General features: G+C 48.0%; 1 pseudogene across 1 annotated transcript in view; it reads right to left on the bottom strand.

Moving 5' to 3' along the window:
- The window catches only part of LOC147092672 (ribonuclease inhibitor-like), a 37,374-nt pseudogene that overhangs the window by 12,225 nt on the left and 337 nt on the right, over positions 1-24,812 (bottom strand). The window lies entirely within an intron of this gene.

Genomic DNA, 24,812 nt, shown 5'->3' on the forward strand with positions numbered 1-24,812 from the left:
CTGCAGAGAACCCTATCTATCCCCCTAATGATACTATCCCCTACCACTACAACATTTCTATTTACTCCCTCCACTTGAATGGCCCCCTGTACCACGGTGCTGTGGCCAGGTTGCTCATCCTCCCTGCAGTCCCCGCTCCCGCCCTCACAGGGAGTAAGAACCTCGATCCTGCTTGACAAGAGCAAGGGCTGCGGTTCCTTCAACACTACATCCTGGATCCCTGTACCTGCCTCACTCGTAGCCACACCGTCCTGTCCCTGACCACAGACTACATCTGCATTAATTAATTTCATAGGTGTGAACACCTCCTGAAACATAGAGTCCAGGAACTTCTCCCCCTCCCTGATGTGTCGCAGTGTCTGAAGCTCGGTTTCAAGCTCTTTAACATGGAGCTTGAGTTCCTCTAGCAGCAAACACTTATCGCAAATGTAATCACCATGAGCCTCAATGGAGCCCATCAGCTCCCACATTTCGCAACAGTGACACATCACCTGTTCACCCATATCTGTGTAATTAATTAAATTTCTTATTATTAGTTATGAAGACCCTCTGCCCCGATATAGATGATAATATTACACCACTATTTAATAGGACTTACCAACTTTAAAGGTATAGAAGAGAAGGAAGAGGACCTACCAACCAGCTGATCACCAACCTCCCTCGTGAATGCTGTCTGGGGACCTGACCGGTTGAATTGTCTCGCTGCTCCGCTTCCGCAGTGTTGGATTAGCCTGAAAGTGGGAAGCAAAACAGAGCAAAAAGCACCCCCTCACCTCCCACTTGCCCGAACTCTCCCACTTACCAAACTCTACTTACACTCAATGCGACCGCACTCAGCGCTACCGCACTAAGCCCGCCCCTTTTTATACCCGGATTCTACTGCCGGTTTAAACTCCCCAACAGCTTAATTTACTCTAAAAAATTAAACTTACTTCAAATAATTCACTTTTTTACTCACTAAAATTCAGTAAATGCACTTAAAAGACTTTTTCTGCCACTTACCAGTCTGCTTAAACTCAATGCGACTTGCGGATGAGAGAAATGGAGAAATAAACAGGGCCCTGAGCAACTTTACCCAACCGACCTCATCGCCATTAATCCTTTAGTGACAAAGCCAGCCCCCCTCGTTCCTCCTCGCCAACACTTTCACAAGTAGTCAGCGGTATCTCAAAGGATGTGGGTGCCCAGACTAGGCCTATCTTTCAGTCAGAGAAGCACAGAGCCATGATTATAACGCTCCGAGTCTGATGTACGAGGAAAATGGTGATAACATCGCCAGCTGTTTTATTAATTCAGACTGAAGACATTGAAAGAGAGTGTCACACTGGGCCCGAATTATTACGGCCTTGCCACAGGCCCAGAGACTGGAAACTCTTTCTTCACCCTTCCTATTGCTGAAGTGTGTACAAATGGATTCTATCTTAACATAGCTCCCTGTAACATCATTGTGTTCTAAACCTTTCCACCTCTCTCCTCCTTAAAGACACACCTTAAAACCCACATCTTTGACTAAGCTTTTCGTCACCTTCCTGATATCGCCTTATACGGCTTTGTGTCAAATTTTGTTTGAGAACGGTCCTCTGAAGCATCTTGCGATGTTTTACTACTTTAAAGGCACTATATAAATGCAAGTTTATTGTGGTTCTAGCATTGTCATAGAACCCTTTAATTAATCCCACTCCCCTGCTCTTCCCCCATAGTCCTGTATTTCTTTCCATTAAGTATTTACCCAAGTACCTTTTGAATGTTATTATTGAATCTGTTTCCACCACTCTTTCAGGCAGTGCATTCCAGATTACATGTTCCCTCATGTTGCCTCTGGTAATTGTTCTACTTAAATAACACTCGATGCCAACTCCAATTTTTTGGAACATTGAACCGTTTTGTTTTTCTCTTAAACCAAGTGACCATCTCTCACTACTGCAATATCGCTTTCTTTTTTTCTGCTACAGGTAATAACGTTTCACTGTTTCATAAATCTTTTTAATTACGCTCTCATCTCAGATCCTGATATATTTCTCACCGTCCATTCATATCCGCTGATACATGTCAACTGCTCCATTCACCTTTTGTGTAAAACCATTGTTGTAGGTCGGTACAGATCGCAGCCGTCCCTTCCCTTCTCCCTGAACTCAAACCTACTGCCCCAAGAACGTGAACCCGTCCCTCCTGCTCCAGCCCTGCAGCCGCACATTGACCTGCCTCATAATTCCCTCTGTAGTGTATGTAACCGTCTACCTTTAAGAGACTATTGTATGTAACCGTTCACCTTTAAGAGAACTATTTTAGGTGTGGCACTACTTGTTTGGCTTCTGTATACGGTAATACCGACGGTGACCACACCGGTATATAAGTGCTGTGGCATGATTTATAGGGCAGATTCGCCCTGACCTTCGAATAGTAAAGTCCTGTTTGTTTGTTACTCCTGAAGTCTGTGTCGTTATTAACTGCACAACCCACAGACCTTACAGTGGCGACGAGTCCAATCGTACCCTGCGGCAAGACTACCAAAGCAACTAAAGAGCGTCGAAGAGAGGCAACCGCCCTCGTCGTTCTGCTGGGAGAAAACACGAGGCTGCAGCAATAGAAAGGAGGAAGACTTTAGCAACAAAAGCTTCGATCAGCAACAGGCACTGACTGTCCCTTCTGCCATGGTGCGGAGTGAGCCGATCAGCAGGAAGCAAGGCGGCCACGGAGACTGTGAGTAAGGGAAAGTGTAAAGAATATCCGGAGGATAAGGGCTGTGCACTCGACCACGGTCGAGGGGGAAAGGAGCCGGACGGAAAGTCGGGTCCAACGGCGTCGTGAGACAGCCAGACCGCGATCGGCGGGAAAGCCGGGCAGCGACCGAAGCCACGAAGCGCTGAGACCGGGAGCGTAGGTGCGGGAAGAGAGAAACTCAGCCGCAGCCGGGGAGGGAAGCACCGGACTGCGAGAGGGCTGGGAGGCGAATGGGAACCGAGCATGCGGGAGAAACAGAGCTGACCAAGGGAGACTGCGCGAGAGCCAGTCCAGCGGCTGAACTGTTCTCCGCCAACGGGAGTACACAGCGCCGGTAGAACCGAGCGGGCGGGAGAGAGAGAGACAGAGCCGAGCAAGGGGAGAGAGACTGCGCGAGAGCCAGTGCAGCGGCTGAACTGTTCTCCGTCAATGGGGTGTACCCAGAGCCGGTAGAGCCTTGCGAGTGGGAGAGAGAGACAGAGCCGAGTAAGGGGAACTGTGCGAGAGCCAGCCCAGCGGCTGAACCTGTCCGCTGTGGGGAAAGCGTACCCCTCCCACCAGGGAAGAAACGCGGGAAGCCGCCACTAGGCGGAGAAGATGACAGACGCGGGAAACCGCCAGTGAAGGGGCGGGGAGAGAAGGAAAGAGCGGGAAACCGCAATTTTAGCGGGAAAAGCCGCCATCTTAGGAAAAAAAAATAATAATAATTTAAAGAAATACTTGTGTTGTTCCCAAGGAAAGGAAGATGCCTGAGCGTGGGGACATCAACGATTTTAATTCTGAGATAGAAGACTGGACCACGTACGTGGAACGTATTGAGATACATTGTAAGGCTAATAAAATAGCAAAGGATGAAAAAGCTTTAACCTTATTTAACATAATGGGTGCGAAAACATTCGGGTTGTTGAAGCATCTTCTCTCACCAGCTAAACCGGTGGATCAGACTTTTGATGATATTGTAGCAGTGCTGAAGGATCACTTGAACCCCGCACTGTTGATGTTGGCTGAACGATTCAAATTCTATGCAAGAACGCAATGGAAAGACGAAAGCAACGCGGAATACTTGGTCGAACTGCGTAGGCTAGCGAAACAGTGCCAGTTCGGAGGGAATCTGACAGAGGCACTGCGAGACAAGTTCGTATGCGGATTGTCCAAGGAAGGGACGCAAAAGCGACTACTCGAAGAGAACGATCTTCCACTGGATAAGGCTGTCCTTATCGCAGCATCAAACGAAGCCGCAGCGAAAGGAACTGCGGAAATGCAGCTAAAGGCAGCGGCACTCGGTGTGGACCAAATTACCTCGAGTATAACAAAATGCTATCTCTGTGGGAAGACAACACACGATCAGAACCAATGCTGGTTTAAGAACCAGGAATGTAGGAAATGTGGCAAACTGGGTCACATCGCTAAGGTATGCCGGTCAGGGAAGAAGACCAACAACCAAAGGAAGCCATCACAGGAAAAGTACAACAAGGTACACAAGGTGGCTGAGAAGAATTCAGACTCAGACCCAAACGGCCAGGAGCTGGGTAGTCTGAGAATTCATAATGTGAGTAAGGAAGCTGACCTACAACCTATCTGGGTCATGCTAAAAATAGCTGGAGTCCAAGTGAAAATGGAGTTGGACACTGGATCAGCTGTATCAGTCATAAATCGAAGGGATTACCACAGGCTATTCTCACATATACCCTTAAGAGATACCAAGTTCGTATTGCAGACATACACGGGGCATAAAGTATACCCCATGGGAAAGATAAGAGTCAAGGTGAGAGATAGGGGTAAAGAACACCCAAGAATGAACTTATACGTACTACCTGAGGGAGGTCCACCACTTCTAGGATGGGAGTGGATCAAGAAAATAGACATGGAATGGCACTACCTACAAGCAATGATGAGTGAGGACTCGGTGCAGACAAGCAGCTCAGACTCTGAACCGGAAGACGATAAGTCCAGCCCAAGTATGAAAAACAAGGTTAACATGAGCTCACTGACTAAGGTTGGAAAAACGATGGCGTGTATAAAGACAGAGAATTCTGAGTCTGTTCAAGTTACAGACGTATGCACTACGGAGGAACACCGGGCTCGAACTCAACGTTATCTCAAAGTACGACAACAATTAGAACAATTGAGTTACCGTCTCGTACAAGAGATGAAAACAATGAAAAAGTTCTATGACACCGAATGGGAGAGTCTGGAAAGACAACAGAACCTGCTGGCTCAAGCAGAGAGCGACCATAGAGCCATCATGACCAATTACCGATCACATCTCCCTTATGATGTTCAGGAGTTAGAATATTTGCATGATCTAGAGATACAGCATAAAGGCAAACCACGCTACACTGAGGATTTTGTCCTGCAATTGGAGACGGAGCTAGCGCAGGCAAGGTTAAGAGATGCTGAATCGCAATGTGCACTTAAAGAGATGCAGAAAAAAATCTTGGACATAGAAAAGAGAAACGCTTCTTTACCTGATGAGAATAATGTGGCCATGTTGCAAGAGGAGCTTATAGGGGCAAAACTGAAAGAAGCTAAGCAAAGGATGTTGGAACTTGAAACACAGAACCAAATCAGCAGTAACCAGCTATGTCGAGCAGAGAAGGAGTGCAATGGTCTACAGGAGAAGGTGCAATATCTCTCAGCCCAGAATAAGGGACTTCTCACTCAGTTAAATGAAAGTAAAGGGAAAATGGCTGAGATAGACTGCAAGAATAAAGAAGATTTGATGGCAGTGAGACTTCGAGAGGCAGATAGCATAGCAGCCTTGGCTGAACTCCAACAGAAAATTGCGAAAGAAGCAAATGAAGAGGAATCTTCAGGAAGCCAGGATTTGATTCCAGTTCTTCTCTACGACTCCTTACAAGCAGAGTGTGAGAAGTTGAAAGAACAGTATGAACAGGCCCAGGCTATAATTCTGGAGGGGGTTAACTCGGCAACCTCCAAAAAGCTAGTTTCAGTAGAAGCATATGAGCAACTAAAGGTTGAACATGAGCAAGAAGTCCAAAGGCTGCAGGAAATTCTTGATGAGCTCAAGGCCAAGACAGACTCATCGGTAGAAGTTCCATCCATAGATGAGAAATTAGAGGTGAAAGACATGGCAGAACATGAAAGACAAGATGTCCAAGAACTCAGAAAAATATTGAAGGAAACCCAAGACAAATATGAGGCGGCAATGACCGAGGTTCAACAACTTGAAGAACAGATTCAACTGGGAATCCTTTCAGTGGAAGAAAAGGAAACTGTAAGAAACACAGAGACTGTAAGAATGGCCCCTGAACATGAGTTAGAGAGCATCAAGGCGCAACTTCTCCGAGCGCTGAAAGCCAAAGTACAAGAGGAAAAGAAGGTGAAAGCATTGGAGGAAAAGGTGGATGAAATGGAGAAGACTCTGATCCACAGTGTTCCCGTGGAAGAGTTAATGGTCAGCCAACTCCTTCATATGCTGAGGGAAAAGACTCTGCAATGGGAACAATCTGAACACGAGCTTCAATCTTCAGAGGGAAGGAGTTCGGAGCTCTCAAAAGTTATGGAAATAGCTGAGTTTGCAACACAGATTTTACTGGGATGCCAAAAGTACGCTGAATCACGTCTATGTGAACAACAGAATGTTGAAACAGCTGCTCCAGTAGAAGGATTGAATAGCCCGATCAATCAATCCCCGATGGAAGGGGTAGTATTGGAATCACAAATGAGGTCCTTAGTGAAGGATTTGCAGGAAACCCAGGAAGAGCGGGATGACTATGAACGCATGAAGAAGTCCCTTCAGGAAAGATGTCTAGGGAGGGAACAACAGTCGGCTAACGTCCAGTTGGGTAAGGAAGAAGTAGCAGGCCCTCTCGCTAGACTAGCTCAGGATGACACCGAATATTACCATGACCTGTTGAGTGACACGGAATATTACGAGGAGTTGGTCTGCCCAGCTTGTGATGAAAACTCCCCAAGTGCAGAAATCAGGATGAAGCACTTAAATCTAAGGAACATAGGGAGATGGTGGCGCTACAGCTGGCAGCTGAGAAGGGAGCCCCGAGAGTCTCCAAGAAGCAAAAAAAGGAAAAGCCGAAGCCGAAGATGATAACCATCTAAATCATTATCACTTCTAATGGGAAAGTAGGGAAAAATTACTAAGGCAGTCCAGCTGTTTGTAAAAGTCAGCACTGCTGGTTCAGCAGGACGGAAATTCAAGCTGTTACGTCAAGGGAAAGGCTATTGGATGAGTCACGCTAGCAATGTGAACCGGCTACACCACAGAGATGTTGTTCGGACCGAGTCAAGACCAGAGACTGAATCTGTGAACTGTTCCCACAGAGACTGAACCTGTGAACTGTTTTCCGCAGAGACTATATCTGTAAATTGTTTTACATGAAGTTGAATATATGTTATGTTTAATGGGGAATACGTATGTTGTAAGCTAAAAAGGGAGGATTGTAGTGTATGTAACCGTCTACCTTTAAGAGACTATTGTATGTAACCGTTCACCTTTAAGAGAACTATTTTAGGTGTGGCACTACTTGTTTGGCTTCTGTATACGGTAATACCGACGGTGACCACACCTGTATATAAGTGCTGTGGCATGATTTATAGGGCAGATTCGCCCTGACCTTCGAATAGTAAAGTCCTGTTTGTTTGTTACTCCTGAAGTCTGTGTCGTTATTAACTGCACAACCCACAGACTTTACACCCTCCATAAGTGGGTCAGTGCAAAGCAATCCAGAGATCACCACATTGAGGCCTTGTTTTTTGGTCTAGAGCCTTAGTCGTAATATTCCTTCTATAAACGTGTTTCAATCGCTGCTGCTGGTACAGACCCTGGCGATTTTCTGCTCTCCTTTCTTTACCATAGATGGTGCCACCTGTTCCTGGATGTTCTCTCTGGCACCAGGGATGCCTCTTACCATTCAGGACCTCCGCAGGGCTGCAGACGACTCTGTCCATTAAGCTGACTATAGAATCTCCCACGATTATCGGCCTCCTATTCCTGTGCCCCACCTGCTCTCACCCCCACCACACTCGGGTAGGCTATCTGGAGTCATACTGTTGCTCAGGAAGACCCTTCTCTGAGTCACTGTCTATCCACCTTTCAATAGTCTCCATCTATTGGACAGTTCCAGTACTCGGGGGCTCCCTCCACCTCTGACTGTGATGCCTCTCTAGGTAGTCACTCACTCCCCTCTTTCTACTCATTCCCTGTCCTGTCCCCTCGACCTCGACCTGTGAGAGCTGCAGGTTCTTGCACGAGATCTGGGCCCTTTGTCAGGACAAAAATTATATTTGAAAGTATTCTGTGAACCAACTTGTGTCCATTCTCATTCCTGTTGAAGATATTGGATCTTCTCCCGTTTGGACCTTCAGCCATGGTGGTGACAGGCGTTCCCAGATTCTGATGCTCTGTAGTAGATATAGGAGGGTTAGACAGAAATATTAAAATGAGTAAGAGAACGTTGCCTTGTTAAACATGATATCGAGTCCCTTCTCCCCCATCAGTACAACAGCTGTTAGCTCTGGGATCGAGCATTTCCCGAGTGTTACGATCAACTCTCCAATCAGGTGTGACACAGACAGCTGCCCAGTGAAATCCAGTGAGTCCCGCTGATCTCCACAACCCAGTTCCAGCAGCCATCCGTCACTCGGCCACTTTATTTTCTCTTCTATCGAATTTTACAGGATCATACGCGTCATCCGGGTGGCGGCAGCACCGAGCATGTGCACTGCGAAATAACAACAGAAAATGCTGGAAAAACTCAGCAGGTCAAGCAACATCCGTGGAGAGAAATTTGAGTTGACGTTTCGGGTTGGACCCTTCTTCAAAACGGCGGCTGGAGCGCGCGTTCGCTGCATAAATTAATGATTCTCCTGAGCACGCCCCTTCTATTGGCTGCACACACTAGATTGACATGTCTGCCGACCATTAGGAGTCCGAGGCGCCATAGAGCTCCGGCCACGGCGTTTGAACCGACCGGCAATTAAACCGGCACCGCGCGAGCCGGGCAGCGGTTCTGTGTGACGTCAGAGCCCCGCCCACGTCGATTGTGACTGAAAACAGAAAATGCTGCAAATACTCAGCAGGTCAGAGAGCACCACTGGGGAGAGAGAGAGAGAGAGAGACACTCACTCTGTCTGTGAGTGAGTGAACCGTCCCCTCTCTCAGACTGAACCCTCCTCTCTCAGACCGATCCAACTCTCTCTCAGGCCGAACCAACCCTCTCTCAGACTGAACCCATCATCTCTCAGACTGAGCCACTCCCTCTCTCAGACTGAACCGCCCCTTCTCTCAGACTAAACCGCCCCCTCTCTCAGAATGAACCGCCCCCTCTCTCAGACTGAACTTATCCTTAGACTGTGAGCCCTGGTTCTGGACTCCCCGACCATCGGGAACATCCTTCCTGCATCTAGTCTGCCCAGTCCTGTCAGAATTTTATGTTTCAATGAGATCCCCTCTCATTCTTCTAAACTCCAGCGAGTATAAGCCCAATCGACCCAATCTCTCCTCATATGTCATTCCTGCCATCCCAGGTATCAGCCTGGTGAATCTTCGCTGAACTCCTTCCATGGCAAGAACATCCTTCCTCAGATAAGGCGACCAAAACTGCACACAACACTCAAGATGTGGTCTCACCAAGGCCCTGTACAACTGCAGCAAGACATCCTTGTTCCTGTACTCAAACCATCTCGCTACGAAGGCCAACATACCATTTGCCTTCTTAACTGCCTACTGCACTTGCATGCTTACCTTCAGCGACTGGTACACAAGGACACCCAGGTCTCATTACACTTCCCCTTCTCCCAATCTATTGCCATTCAGAAAATAATTTGCCTTCCTGTTTTTGCCACCAAAGTGGATAACCTCACATTTATCCACGTTATATTGCAACTGCCATGCTTCTGCTCAACCACCCAACCTGTCCAAATCATCCTGGGGATTCTCGGTATCCTCCTCACAGTCCACACACCCACCCAGCTTTGTGTCATCTGCAAATTTGGAGATATTACATCTAGTTCCCTTGTCTAGATCATTAATATATATTGTGAATAGCTGGGGTCCAAGGACCGATCCTGGCGGTATCCCACTAGTCACTGCCTGCCACTCAGAAAAAGACCTGTTTATTCCAACTCTTTGCTTTCTGTCTGCCAACCAGTTCTCTATCCAAGTCAATACCTTGCCCCCAATCCCATGTGCCTTAACTTTACACGCTAATCTCTTATGCGGGACCTTATTGAAAGCCTTCTGAAAGTCCAAATACACCACATCCACTGGTTCTCCCTTATCTATTTTACCAGTTACATCATCAAAAAATTCCAGTAGATTAGTCAAGCATGATTTACCTTTTGTAAATCCATGTTGACTTTGTCCGATCCTGTCACTGCTTTCCAAGTGCTCTGCTATTACATCTTTTATAATGGACTCTAGCATTTTCCCCACTGCTGATGTCAGGCTTACCGGTCTGTAATTCTCCGTTTTCTCTCTACCACCTTTTTTGAATAGTGGGGTAACATTAGCTACCCTCCAATCCATGGGCACTGTTCCAGATTCCATCGAATGCTGGAAGATCATCAGCAATGCCTCCACTATTTCTAGGGCCACTTCCTTAAGTATCCTAGGATGTAGATTATCAGGCCCTGGGGATTTATCGGCCTTCAATCCCATCAATTTCCCTAACACCATTTCCCTACCAATACTGATTTCTTTCAGTTCCTCCCTTTCATCAGACCCTATGTTCCCCGACATCTCTGGGAGGTTATTTGTGTCCTCCTTTGTGAAGACAGAACCAAAAAATATATTTAATTGGTCTGCCATTTCTTTGTTCCCCATTATAAACTCCCCTGATTCTGACTGCAAGGGACCTATGCATGACTTCACCAATCTTTTTCTCTTCACACATCTATAAAAGCTTTTACAGTCAGTTTTTATGTTCTCAGCAAGCTTACTCTCATATTCTATTTTCCCCTTCTTAATTAATCCCTTTGTCCTCCTTTGTTGAATCCTAAACTGCCCCCAATCCTCAGGTTTACTGCTTTTTCTGGCCAATTTATATGTCCTCTCCTTGGATCTTATGCTGTCCCTAATTTCCCTTGTTAGCCACGGTTGAGCCACCTTTTTTGTTTTATTTTTATGCCAAACTGGGATGAACAAATTCTGTAGTTTGCCATTGCCTATCCACTGTCAACCCTTTGAGTGACATTCCCCAATCAATCCTACCCAACTCTCGCCTCATACCATCATAGTTTCCTTTATTTAAATTCTGGATGCTAGTCTCTGAGTCAAATACATCGCTCTCCATCATAATGAAGAATTCTATCATATTATGATCGCTCCAATCCAAGGGGCCTCGTACAACAAGACTGATCCGCCCCCTCTCTCAGACTGAACCGTTGTCTCTCTCAGACTAAACCGGGCCCTCTCTCAGACTGAACCCCATCTCTCAGACTGAACCCCCTCTCTCAGACTGAACCCCTCCTCAGACTGAACCTCCCCATCTCAGACTGAACCCCCCCTCTCTCAGACTGAACCCATCCTCTCTCAGACTGAACAGCCACTCTCTCAGACTGAACCACCCTCTGTCTGACTGAACCCCCCTCTCTCAGACTGAACCCCCATCTCTCAGACTGACATCCCGTCTCTCGGACTGAACCCCTCTCTCAGACTGAACCGCACCTCTCTCTGACTGAACCCACCCCCTCTCTCAGACTGGACCACTCTCTCTCAGTCTGAACTGCCCCCTCTCTCAGACTGAACTGCTCCTCTCTCAGTCTGAACTGCCCCCTCTCTCAGACTGAACACCCCTCTCTCAGACTGAACCGCCCCCTCACTGACTGAACCACCCCCTCTCTGACTGAACCGCTCCCTCTCTCAGACTGAACCTCCCCCTCGCTCAAACTGAAACTGCCCCCTCTCTCAGACTGAAGCATCCCCTCTCTCAGACTGAACCACCCTCTATCAGACTGAACCGCCCCCTCTCTCACACTGAACTGTCCACTCTCTCAGACTGAACCGCCCCCTCTCACAGACTGAACCGCCCCCTCCCTCAGACTGAACCGCCCCCTCTCTCAGACTGAACCGCCCCTCTCTCAGACTGAACCGCCCACTCTCACAGACTGAACCGCCCCCTCCCTCAGACTGAAACGCCCACTCTCTCAGACTGAACCACCTTCTCTCAGAATGAACCCCCCTCTCAGACTGAACCACCCTCCCTCAGACTGAACCGCCCGCTCTCTCAGACTGAACTGCTGCCTCTCTCAGACACTAAATACCCCTCTCTCAAGCTGAACTGGCCCCTCTCTCAGACTGAGCCGCCCCCTCTAGGACTGAACCATTCTCTCTCTCAGACTGAACCGTCCCCTCTCTCAGATTGAGCCGCCCCTCTCGGACTGAACCGCCCCCTCAGACTGAACCGTCCCTTGTCTCGGACTGATCTGGCCCCTTTCTCTTCACTGACTCTGAACAACAAGACGATTTTCTGCAGCTCCTTTAACGAAGTAAAACTTCCGAGCTCCTTTACAGGAGCGTATTCTGAAAAATCATTGAGACCAAATCACCTATGGAGATATTAGGACAGGTGACATAAAGCTTGGTCAAATGTAAGAAATCACACAACACCAGGTTATAGTCCAACAGCTTTATTTGAAATCACAAGCTTTCGGAGCGCTGCTCCTTCTTCAGGTGAAGTGGAGAAATGCATAAAGACACAGCTTATATAGTCAGAGAATCATGTCGGATGTTTACAGGTAACCTTTCCAACTGCCATTTGTCACACCTCGGCAGAGAGATAATCACAGCAGTCAAAGGTGTGAATGGTGTCCAAACAGGTCAGTCAGGGAAACATTACATCAAAGAACAATGAGGTGGGGTCACAAGGGGTCAAATATTGCAGATGCTGGGGTCTGTATGAAAAACAAAAAAACAGACAAAAAACATTTTTTTTGGCTGGAAATCACAGCAGGTCCGGCCGCATCTGTGTAGAGAGAACAAGCCAATGTCGACTCGAGTCTGGATGACCCTGCATCAGGTGGGGTTACATGTAGCGTGACATGAATCCAAGATCTCGGTTAAGGCCGTCCTCATGGGTGCGGAACTTGGCTATCAGTTTCTGCTCGACGATTTTGCGTTGTCGTGTGTCTCGAAGGCCACCTTGGAGAATGCTTACTCGAAGATCGGAGGCTGAATGTCCTTGACTGCTGAAGTGTTCCCCGACTGGGAGGGAACACTCCTGCCTGGTGATTGTTGCGCGGTGTCCTTTCATCCATTGTCACAGTGTCTGCATGGTCTCGCCGATGTACCATGCTCCGGGGCATCCTTTCCTGCAACGTATGAGGTAGACAACGTTGGCCGAGTCACATGAGTATGTACCATGTACCTGGTGGGTGGTGTCCTCACGTGTGATGATGGTATCTGTGTTGATGATCTGGCATGTCTTGCAGAGGTTGCTGTGGCAGGGTTGTGTGGTGTCGTGGTCGCTGTTCTCCTGGAAGCTGGGTAATTTGCTGCGAACGATGGTCTGTTTGAGGTTAGGCGGCTGTTTGAAAGCGAGTAGTGGAGGCGTGGGGATGGCCTTAGCGAGGACACAGGATCTGCTCAGACGAGGAGGAACGCAATGGACACCTACAGACACTGAAAGACGCCCTTGTAAGAATGGGATATGACGCTCGACTCGTCGATCGACAGTTCGGACGGGCCACAGCGAAAAATCGCATAGACCTCCTCAGAAGACAAACATGGGACACAACCAACAGAGTACCCTTCATCGTCCAGTACTTCCCCGGAGCGGAGAAACTACGCCATGTTCTTCGCAGCCTTCAACATGTCATCGATGATGACGAACACCTCGCTAAGGCCATCCCCACGCCTCCACTACTCGCTTTCAAACAGCCGCCTAACCTCAAACAGACCATCGTTCGCAGCAAATTACCCAGCTTCCAGGAGAACAGCGACCACGACACCACACAACCCTGCCACAGCAACCTCTGCAAGACATGCCAGATCATCAACACAGATACCATCATCACACGTGAGGACACCACCCACCAGGTACATGGTACATACTCATGTGACTCGGCCAACGTTGTCTACCTCATACGTTGCAGGAAAGGATGCCCCGGAGCATGGTACATCGGCGAGACCATGCAGACACTGTGACAACGGATGAACGGACACCGCGCAACAATCACCAGGCAGGAGTGTTCCCTCCCAGTCGGGGAACACTTCAGCAGTCAAGGACATTCAGCCTCCGACCTTCGGGTAAGCATTCTCCAAGGTGGCCTTCGAGACACACGACAACGCAAAATCGTCGAGCAGAAACTGATAGCCAAGTTCCGCACCCATGAGGACGGCCTTAACCGAGATCTTGGGTTCATGTCACGCTACATGTAACCCCACCTGATGCAGGGTCATCCAGACTCGAGTCGACATTGGCTTGTTCTCTCTACACAGATGCGGCCGGACCTGCTGTGATTTCCAGCCAAAAAAAATGTTTTTTGTCTTATTTTTTGTTTTTCATACAGACCCCAGCATCTGCAATATTTGACCCCTTGTGACCCCACCTCATTGTTCTTTAATGTAATGTTTCCCTGACTGACCTGTTTGGACACCATTCACACCTTTGACTGCTGTGATTATCTCTCTGCCGAGGTGTGACAAATGGCAGTTGGAAAGGTTACCTGTAAACATCCGACATGATTCTCTGACTATATAAGCTGTGTCTTTATGCATTTCTCCACTTCACCTGAAGAAGGAGCAGCGCTCCGAAAGCTTGTGATTTCAAATAAAGCTGTTGGACTATAACCTGGTGTTGTGTGATTTCTTACATTTGTCCACCCCAGTCCAACTCCGGCAACTCCACACCATAAAGCTTGGTTGCAGAGGTAGGTTTTAAAGAGAGTGTTAAAGGAGGAGAGACAGTGTATTCCTGAGCTTAGGGCCTCGGCAGCTGAAGGCCAATGGAGGGTTGAGGGAAATTGGGGATGTACAGGAGGACCGATTTGGAGGAGTGCAGAGATCTCGGAGGACTGTAGGGCTGGAGGAGGTTACAGAGATAGGGAGGAGTGAGGCTATGGATGAGAACTTTAAAATCGAGGCGTTGCTGGACCGGGAGTCAATGTCGGTCAGTGAGCACAGGGGTGATGGGTGAACAGGGAGCGGCACTGAACACCATCCTGTCACATGAGAGAAGTGACCATGGAGACATCATTTCCTCCCCATTCAAGGACACCTTCATTCAGCAGTTAAATGGTTAATGAGTTGGCCCTTCGAGCGGCTCGCCCTCCCCGCACTGAAACACCAGACACTGGCTCTGAGGTGTTGGTCTGAAAGTTCAAACATCAGGGAATCCGTGGAATGGTTCATAAAGTCCCAGATAGAGGCGTTACAACTAATTCCCAGAGCTGTGTCTCTTTTATTGGGATAATACTTCACAAATAATTGTTTCTAACTAACTTTGTTCATAATTAAACAAGTTGTCAAACTGGTTCGATTAGTATTTTGAAAGAGTAGCTTCCAGTCAGAGGGCGGAGATTGGCTCAAATCTCAAATAACAAGGATCAGCTCCAATTACCAAACTGTGATTGGCAGGAAGAAAACCAGGAACAGCCTCCTGATTGGTGGCAATGAGTTTACAAAGACAGAACTGGCAGGCTCCACACAGAAAGAGAGAATCTGCGGGTCCAGGTAAGGTTCATATAGTTTGCAGCCTGTGTCTAACTTTAATCTCCCTGTTTAAAGCCGGTGTCTCCTGGTAAGATGATGTTCCACGGGCCCTCTCCCCGTGGCTCTAGCCATTCTCTCAATGTGCGCTCGGACAGTGACCCAGGGCAGAGGCTCTGTTTAACAGCGAGGGTCCTAGGGACCAGCCCACTCCTGTTCTGCACTGCCCTTCTCAATCTTCAGAGTGAAGGAGTGAGATGAATCAGAGAGTTACCTCATCCTCGGCAGCTGAGCCTGCGGCGGGCCCTGGACCCCTCTTCCTCTCTGAGGATCTTCACCACCACACACTGTGTTCACACACTGCCTCTTTTGGGGATGCTCTCAGGTTTGAAGGTGAAGGGGACCAGGTTGAGGAACTCTGGCGCTCGCCACTCACACAGCGCCCATCCCCTCACTCGGTCCTCAGCACCTCAGCTCATGAAAGCGCTCTCAGGTGTTTGGCTCAATCTCCAAACATCAGGCGATCGGTGGGACTTTCCACAATGTCCCAGATAATGGAACAATTGGTGTCTAACGCTGGGTCTGTTTTGCTGCACTGACTGAACAGGAAGTGATAAAGAAATGTTTCTAACTCACTTTATCCACAGTTAAACGGAGTGAGGATTTGTCAAACCGGCTCGATTGGTTTTTACCAGAAACTCCGCTCCTCTTTCTAAAAATAGAAATTCTTCAGATGCGAAACAATCTCGGAGCAGAATCCACCTTTTCACCAGAGGGTGAAATTCGGGCACAAATCTCAACAACAAGGATCAGCTCAAATGATCAAACTGTGACTCGCTTCATGAAAACCAGCCATTGGCTGCAGTGAATTTCCACAGATGGAGTTTGCAGAGAGACGGAGAATCCCGGGGACCAAGGTAATGTGAATGGAGCTCTGAACCTGTATTCTTTCTTTCTAAAATTACCAACATGTCTAACATTGTTAATGTCCTCAGCAGATTTTATTAATCAATGTTTCACATTTCACCAACACCATGCTGTGACTGTACTGAGCCTATTTTTGCTGTAACCTCTCCTCAAAATTAGAGACCATTCAGTATCAGTTCATGAAGTGAACCGTCCACGATTATTTACAACTTCTATTCACAGCTCCAAATGCCACAATCATTGAGATGCTCCGAATGTGGGATGATGACCAGCTCTAGAAACTGGTGACATTCTCCCGGGATGAAGAAGGGCTGGACGGTGTCATGGTGGGGTTAATTTAAGAGGAAGAACTCAGTGGATTACAACATCGGGTAAGTGGCAGAAACACAGAGTGAGTTTGGTTGGTATCAGAATCACACAATCAGCAGGAAGCTGAAGCCCTGACATTGCTGATAATGATGTTGGAGGATAAACACATCACACATTACTGTGAGACCCCTCTAGGAGTTACTTTAGCTCAAGGTTTATCCCCTTCAAATAAGAAAATTCCAGAGCAAGGTGATCGGAATGTGTGAAATGCTCATCCGCGGATATCGCCAGTGGCAATTGCTGCCTCGTGGTTTGTCCCACCACCTGCCCTGAAAGACTTTAACTCTGATCAACTGTTAAACACATTGGGGTTCACGTTCGAGGGAAGATTTCCAAATTCTGATTCCGATGTGGGGCTGGGTCAGTGGGGGGGGGGCGGGGCTGGTTCAGTGGGGGGGGCGGGGCTGTGTCAGTTGGGGGGGCTGGGTCAGTGGGGGGGGCGGGGCTGGGTCAGTGGGGGGGCGGGGCTGGGTCAAGGGGGGGCGGGGCTGGGTCAGTGGGGGGGGCGGGGCTGGGGGGGGCTGGGTCAGTGGGGGGGGTCCGGGGCCGGGTCAGTGGGGGGGGCGGGGCCGGGTCAGTGGGGGGGGCTGGGTCGGTGTGTGGGGGGGTGCTGGGTCGGTGTGGGAGGGGGGTGCGGAGCTGGGTCGGTATGGGGGCTGGGTCGGTGTGGGAGGGGGGTGCGGGGCTGGGTCGGTGTGCGGGGCTGGGTCGGTGTGGGAGGGGGGTGCGGGGCTGGGTCGGTGTGGGAGGGGGGTGCGGGGCTGGGTCGGTGTGGGAGGGGGGTGCGGGGCTGGGCATCAAAGCCCTGCTCACCGATCATCCCTGTCCTTATATACGTACATTGGCTCTCGGTTCCCCCAGCATATCCAAATTATTATTCCTATCGTCGTTTAAATTCCTTCATGGCCATGTCCCTTCCTGTCTCTGTAAGCTCAGCCAGCCCTACAATCCCCACCACCAAGATCTCTCTATTCCTGTGACTCTGGCCTCTTGTGTCATTTCACCCTCTCCTCCCCCCATCAATGGCGGCTGTGCCTTTGGCTCTCCTGGCTCAATGCTCATCAATTTCCCACCGATCCTCTCCAGCTCCCTCCTCCTTTAGAACCCTCCGAAACTCACTGCTGTGGCCGGCATTCTGACCATGCCTCCTTCTACCGCCTTTCGTCTGAGCCCATCTATTGTCGCACTTGGCTTCTGTGAAGCACCTTGCGATGTGTTTCGATGGAAATGCAAGTTGTTGCTGTCTTGTTTTGCACACTTTGTACAAAACTAATAAATTGCAGGACAACGGAGTATTACAGTTTAAACTCTTTAATGAAGCATCAGGTCTATAAGCTTTCTCACAGCAGCACCGTGTGGACAACATGGAGTCCTCCAAAACAATAGCAGTCCTTACAGATGCCTGCAGGCCAATGACAACTCAGCATGTGATCACATGTGAATATAATAGGTATTCCTTACAGATGCCTGCGGGCCAATGATAAATGAATAAGCAAATGTTACAGCCCCTTTTAAAAGAAAAATGTTATGCATTTCTTTTGAACCTTTCTTCTACATAATGTTCTCAATAGCATTAACATATAAGTAAACTCAACATTTAACTAGCACTGAAAACATCTCAATGTTTCAATAACGATGTACAGGTTTATTTTAGGGCAGCGATCCGCCTATACCCTTTGACAGTTCTCAAGTCAAGGATAACTCTAGGCTTGACCTCTCGTTGGAATGACGGTGTTGTTTCTTGGTGTTCAGGAGGTGCCTGCGATTGCGACGGTACACCTGTCCTTCTGGGGTGCGGACGTGATACGATCACTCAGTATCGGCTGGCTGGATGACGACTGCTGGCTTCCAGTAGTCATGCTCCTGGATTCTGACAGATTCTCCATTGTGCTGCGGTGGCAGTAGTCTAGCTGACCTGTCATAGTATCTCTTTTGGTATTGCTGTCTCTGTACACGTTTTGCATGCACTTGCTTGCAGCCGACGACCTCTGGCTGCAGCTGCTGGTTGGTGCTTGGAAGGATTGAGCGAAGTCTGCGGCTCATCAACAGCTGTGCTGGTGACTTGAAGTTGTCAACCGGAGTGTTGCGGTACTCAAGGAGACTGATGTAGGGGTCTATTTTGTCCGCTTTGGCTTTGTCCATGAGTGTCTTTGCAACTGGACAGTTTTTTCAGCAAGGCCATTACTTTGAGGGTAATGTGGGCTTGATGTGACATGTTTGAAATCCCATGCCTTGGCAAATGACTCAAACTCTTTCGATTTGTATTGGTGGCCATTGTCTGAGACTAAAGTCTCTACAATGCCATGCCTGGCAAAGGCTGCCTTTAGCTGGTGGATCACAGCTGCAGATGTGGTGCTGTGAAGCTTGTCCAATTCAAAAAATCTGCTGTAGTAATCAACAGTCACTATAGTCCTCATTGTTCCATGTGAACAGATCCGTTGCCGCGACCTGCCAGGGCCTGTCTGGGATACGTTGAGGTATCATGGGCTCTTTGACATTTGACGGGCGGCGTTCTAGACAAATGGAACATTTTCCGACAATGTCCTCAATGTGTTTGCACATTCCGGGCCAAAACATAATGTCACGTGTCCTTTGTTTGCACTTTTCCATGCCCATATGTCCAGCATGAATTTTTGTCAACATCTCTTCTCTGAGACTGGTAGGAATGATGATTTTCTCCCCTTTGAAGACGATTCTGTTGATTTGTGACAGTTTGTCTCTGTGGTTCCAGAATTCAGAAATGCTCTGAGGGCATTTCCTCCTTTCCTCAGGCCATCCTTCATGTATGACTTTGCTCAGCGGTGTGAATTGTGCATCTTTCTCTGTTGCTGCTTTGATCTCCTTCAGTTTTGAGTCGCTCACAGGTAAGCTGTTGTGCACCTGCACATCCATGCCTTCACTGAGGCTGTTGTCCTGGTAGCTAAGAGACTTTCTGGAGAGCGTGTCTGCGACAGGAATGTCTTTGCCTGGACGGTGAATGATTGTGAAGTCATACTTCTGTAGCTTGAAGGATCATTCTCTGTGGCCTTGGTGGGGCTGCGGCTAGTGGTTTCCTCATGATTGACTCAAGGGGCTTGTGGTCGGATTCCACAATGACCTGTCGGCCATAGACATACTGGTGGAAACGCTTACATCCGAACAGAATTGCATATAGCTCTTTCTCTATTTGAGCATAGTTGATTTCACTGTCTGGGAGAGATCTGGAAGCGTAGCCGATGGGCTTTCCTTCTTGCAGTAATACTGCGCCTAGTCCGTACTTTGACTCGTCCACTTGTAGTCTGTGCTTTGTTGGGGTCGAAGTAGGCAAGAACTGGTCCTGGTTCCCTGGTGATTAGGTCTTTCATTTTCTGAAATGCTGTGTCATGTTGTTTGTCCCACAGGAACTCATTGGATTGCTTGAGCAACTGACGCATGGGTGCGTTGATTTCGGAGAGGCTCGAGGCAAACTTGGCTAAGTAGTTAACCATGCCTAGTACTGTCTCTTCACTCGAGCTGCTCGTGGCGCCAGTTATGGTTTTCAACTGTGCTTGGGCTATCTCGTGCAATCTAGCTATGTCTATAGCTTTGTCCAGCGTTAGCCCGGACCCAACATTCAAAAGTTTCTCTCTCTCACTTTAGCTGAATGTATTCCAAACACGATGCGGTCTCTGACCATCTCGTCTTTATCTGCATACACAGTCTTTTACCAGCAGTTTTAACTCAGTCACGAACTTTCAAACGACTCACCAGCTCCTTGTACTTTCTCCTGAAATTTGTACCTAGCGAATATCGTATTTGTCTTGGGCATCACACATGCTTCAAAATGGTCAAAATAACTTTTCAGTACCTTTGCTTCATCTGCGGTGAGAGACCATGTGTTAAAAATGTCTCTCCCTTTTTCTTCGATCCATAGGAGTAGGTAGCTGCATTTTTCTTCCTCTTCTTTTCAACGGACCCGAGAACATCAACTCCACGTGTTGCTTGAACTTGCTCCATTCTCTATGTAAGTTCAAAGATTCCCAATTCATTCGAGGTAAGGGAGCTCCAACGATGTCCATTTCAAATCCCTGTTCTGACACCATGTCTTGTTTTGCACACTTTGTACAAAACTAATAAATTGCAGGACAACGGAGTATTACAGTTTAAACTCTTTAATGAAGCATCAGGTCTGTAAGCTTTCTCACAGCAGCACCGTGTGGACAAAATGGAGTCGGGACCCTGGGTCCTCCAAAACAATAGCAGTCCTTACAGATGCCTGCAGGCCAATGACAACTCAGCATGTGATCACATGTGAATATAATAGGTATTCCTTACAGATGCCTGCAGCCCAATGATAAATCAATATGCAAATGTTACAGTTGCTGTGTGTTTATTATTCTAGTGTCAGCGTGAGTGCCACAGCAGATAACTGAATTTACAAGGTCTCAAAATTGGTTATAATTTAATGCCGGAGAATAAGTTAAACGATAGTTTGGAGAAATTACTGAGCCAAGACTGAATCACTTTTACATTTCCCCAGTGGGGAAAGGAAAGGACGCTGACTGACTGAGACTTTGATTGGACGTACATGTGTGGACACACACTGCGGCGGTACCACCGATTGTACCTTACATAAAGATATACATAATTCCCTTTAACTTGCCTTTTGGGGCCGTTGCCCCTTTAACTTACCTGCTGGGGCCATTGCCCCTTTAAGACGCGCGCTGACGTCACGTGCGTGCGGTGGCCGCCGGCACAGCCCGGCCTCGCGACTTCGGCCTCAACGGCCGGCCGACGGGAGCGACGCGATCTCCCACGGCAAGCACCGGCACAGCCTGGCCTCGCGACTTCGGCCTCAACGGGCAACGACGCGCATCACGTGACACCCTAAGCGCAGGAAACGCGAACAACGTGATGACGTCACAACACAAACGCGATGACGTCATCACGCTCCCCACAGGACTGCGAACTCAGTCCTCGTGGAGTCCCCGCTGGGACAAGACCTATACCACGGTGCTCCTACAGTCAGCCATCTTACCTGATGTAATTAGTCTGTTCCTGTAAATAAACAACTTGTTAATAGTTCGTCGAAGTCAAACTCTCTTATTTAGTGGCGATCCACACGAACCGCTACAACACACACAGCGAGACACGTGGAGAATTGTGATTGTAAAACAGCAGGCAAATCTACCACTTATTTATTTATGGCCATTTCTGAGATTGCAAAGACCTGTGAAAATATTCCACAAATCAGTACTATGCCTCGACTCACTATTTAAAGTGACATGATTCACAACATTACACATTAGTGTTGCTATTAGTGGAACAGCGGTAAGTGTCCTCACCTCCCACAGTGCTCATTAGTCAGGTGCTGACACCATGAGAGATATGGTCAATATATTCAAATAGAAACACCAACCAGGACACGTCTCCATGAACACACGGACAATGTCACTGCACATAGAGACCAGAGCGATCACACTCGGCTATATATTGTGTGTGTGGATAGAAATCATATTCATAAACTACCAGAATTTAATATGAAAGCTCAACAAATCAAAAATATTAAACACACATCTGTGAATAAAAATAATCTAATAGTGCCAGACTGTGCTAATCCGAGTGGTGGATCATTGAATTCATCAGTGACCACTCGCTCCACATTTCCCTGCAGAATATTCTCTATCTTGGGTGTAAGGCTGGTTTTGGCCTCCACTGTGGGAGTAAATCTCACCAATGGGCGCTCCCAGTGCTGAGTCTCGGCCGACGGGAGCCCGTCTGGAACTGGGTTGTGGAGATCAGCGGGACTCACTGGATTTCACTGGGCAGCTGTCTGTGTCACACCTGATGTGGAGAGTTGATCGTAACACTCGGGAAATACTCGATCCCAGAGCTAACAGCTGGTGTACTGATGGGGGAGGAGGGACTTGATATCACGTTTAACAAGGCAACGTTCTCCTTCTCATTTTATTATTTCCATCTAACATTTCTTTTAATATACTTATTACAGAGCATCAGAGCCTGGGAACGCCTGTCACCACCATGGCTGAAGGTCCAAACAAGGGAGAAGATCCAACATCTTCAACAAGAATGAGAATGGACACAGGTGGGTTCACAAAATTCTTTAAATGTAATTTCTATCCTGACAAATGCTCCTGATCTCGTGCAACAACCTGAGCTCACACAGGAAGAGGAAACTTATTATAAGAAATAGGAGTACGCCATTCGACCCTTCGAGCCTGCTCTGCAATTAGTATCCAACAATCTATCGATCTTTGTCTTCAATATATTCAATGACTGAGCATCCACAGCCTCTGTGGTAGAGAATTCCAAAGATTCACAACCCTTTGAGTGAAGATATTTTCCTCACTTTAGTCCTAAATGTCTGACCCCCTCATTCTAAGACTCTGACCCCTTGTACTAGACTCGCCAGGCAGTGGAAACATCCTCCCAGTAACTACCCTGTCAAGCTCCTTAAGAATTTTATGTTTCAATGAAATCACCTGGGCAGGGGCTGAGTACAAAGCAGGAAGTGAGTGACCATCTAGAGGGGCACTGCAGTCACAGGTGGAGGGAGCCCCTGAGCACTGGAACTGTCAAATTGATGCCTGGTATTGGGGTCTATAAGGTGGATAGAGACAGTGACTCAGAGGACGGTCTTCCTGAGCGACAGTGCGATATCAGGGAGTCACCTCGAGTGTTGGGGGGCAAGAGGTTGACAGCAGTTTACCCAAAGGAACAGGAGAGCGATAGAAGTGTCTGATTCGACAGTTTGGGGAATAGACAACTTCTGGTGCCAGAGGGAATAAAATGTTACAATGGGTGTGACCTTTTCTGGAAAGGCAAGGAGAGCAGAAAATACTTCTGGTCAAAGCCAATAACACAACTAGAAATCCATGTTTTAAAATAATGTTCAAGTTGCGAGTGTCACTGGCAAGCACAGCATTTATTGCCCATTCCTGGTTGCCCTTGAATAGGTGATGGTAGGCTGTCTTCTTGAATCTCTGCAGTCCACATGGTGAAGGTGCTCCTTCAGTGTTTTTAGGTAGGGAGTTCCGCGGTTGAGATCCAGCGACAATGAAGGAGCAGTGATACATATCCAAGTTAGGATGTTGTGTCATTTTATGGGGAACTTGGAGGTGATGGTGTTCCCTTGCACCTGCTTCCCTCGTCCTTCTAGTGGTAAATGTCGTGGGTTTGGGTGGTGCTGTCGACGATGGCTTGGCGAGTTACGTGAGTGCATCCTGTAGACAGCCCACTGTAGCCTCGGTACGCCAATGGTGGAGGGTGTGAATATTTGCCACAATAGATGGGGTGCTGATCGAGCAGAATGCTTTGTGTTGAATTGTGTCGAGCTTCATGACTGTTGTTGCAGCTGCACTCGTCCAGACAAATGGAGAGTATTCCATCACTTCCTGACGTGTCAAGTTGGCGGGGGAAAGAATTTTGGGGATGAGGAAGTGAGCCACTCACCACAGAATACCCAGCCTCTGACCTGCTACAGTAGATACGCTTTTTATGTGGCTGATCCAGTACAATTATTGGATGATGTGGGGGACTTGGCGATGGTAATGTCACTGACTCTCATGGGAATGTGGTTGAGGAGATGGAGATAACAAGGGAAAGGTAGCATAATGGTTATGTTACTGGACGAGTCATCTGCAGCTAATTAAATAAATCTGGACTAAAAAGCTACGATCAGTAATGGTGACCATGAAACTACCGGATTGTTGACTAACTACCTTTAGGGAAGGAACTCTGTCGCCCATACCTGGTCTGGCCTATACGTGACTCTTAACTGCCCTAACAAGCCACTCAGCTGTGCCAAGCTGCTACATAAAACAATAAAAAGAATAAAACCGGGCAGACCACCCGGCATCGACCTCGGCATCGGCTTTGGACACGAAAAAGGCACACCGAGCCCAGTCAGCCGTGCAAAGTCCACCTCATTAACATCTAGGGAAGTGTGTCAAAATTTGGAGAGCTGTCCCACAGACTAGGCAAGCAACAGCCTGATATAGTCATGCTCACAGAATCATACCTTTCAGCCAATGTCCCAGAATCCACCATCATCACCAGATGAGGCGGCAGAGTGGTATACAGTCAGGAGGTAGTGGTCCGGGGAGTTTTGAAGATTAACTCCAGACCACACGAAGTCTCATTGCACAGGTCAAGCATGGGCAAGGAAACCTCCTGCCAATTACCACAT

This window comes from Somniosus microcephalus, unplaced genomic scaffold, assembly GCF_052327205.1.
Source record: "Somniosus microcephalus isolate GS21.2 unplaced genomic scaffold, FLI_Smic_1.0 unresolved_chr2, whole genome shotgun sequence".
Lineage (NCBI taxonomy): Eukaryota > Metazoa > Chordata > Chondrichthyes > Squaliformes > Somniosidae > Somniosus > Somniosus microcephalus.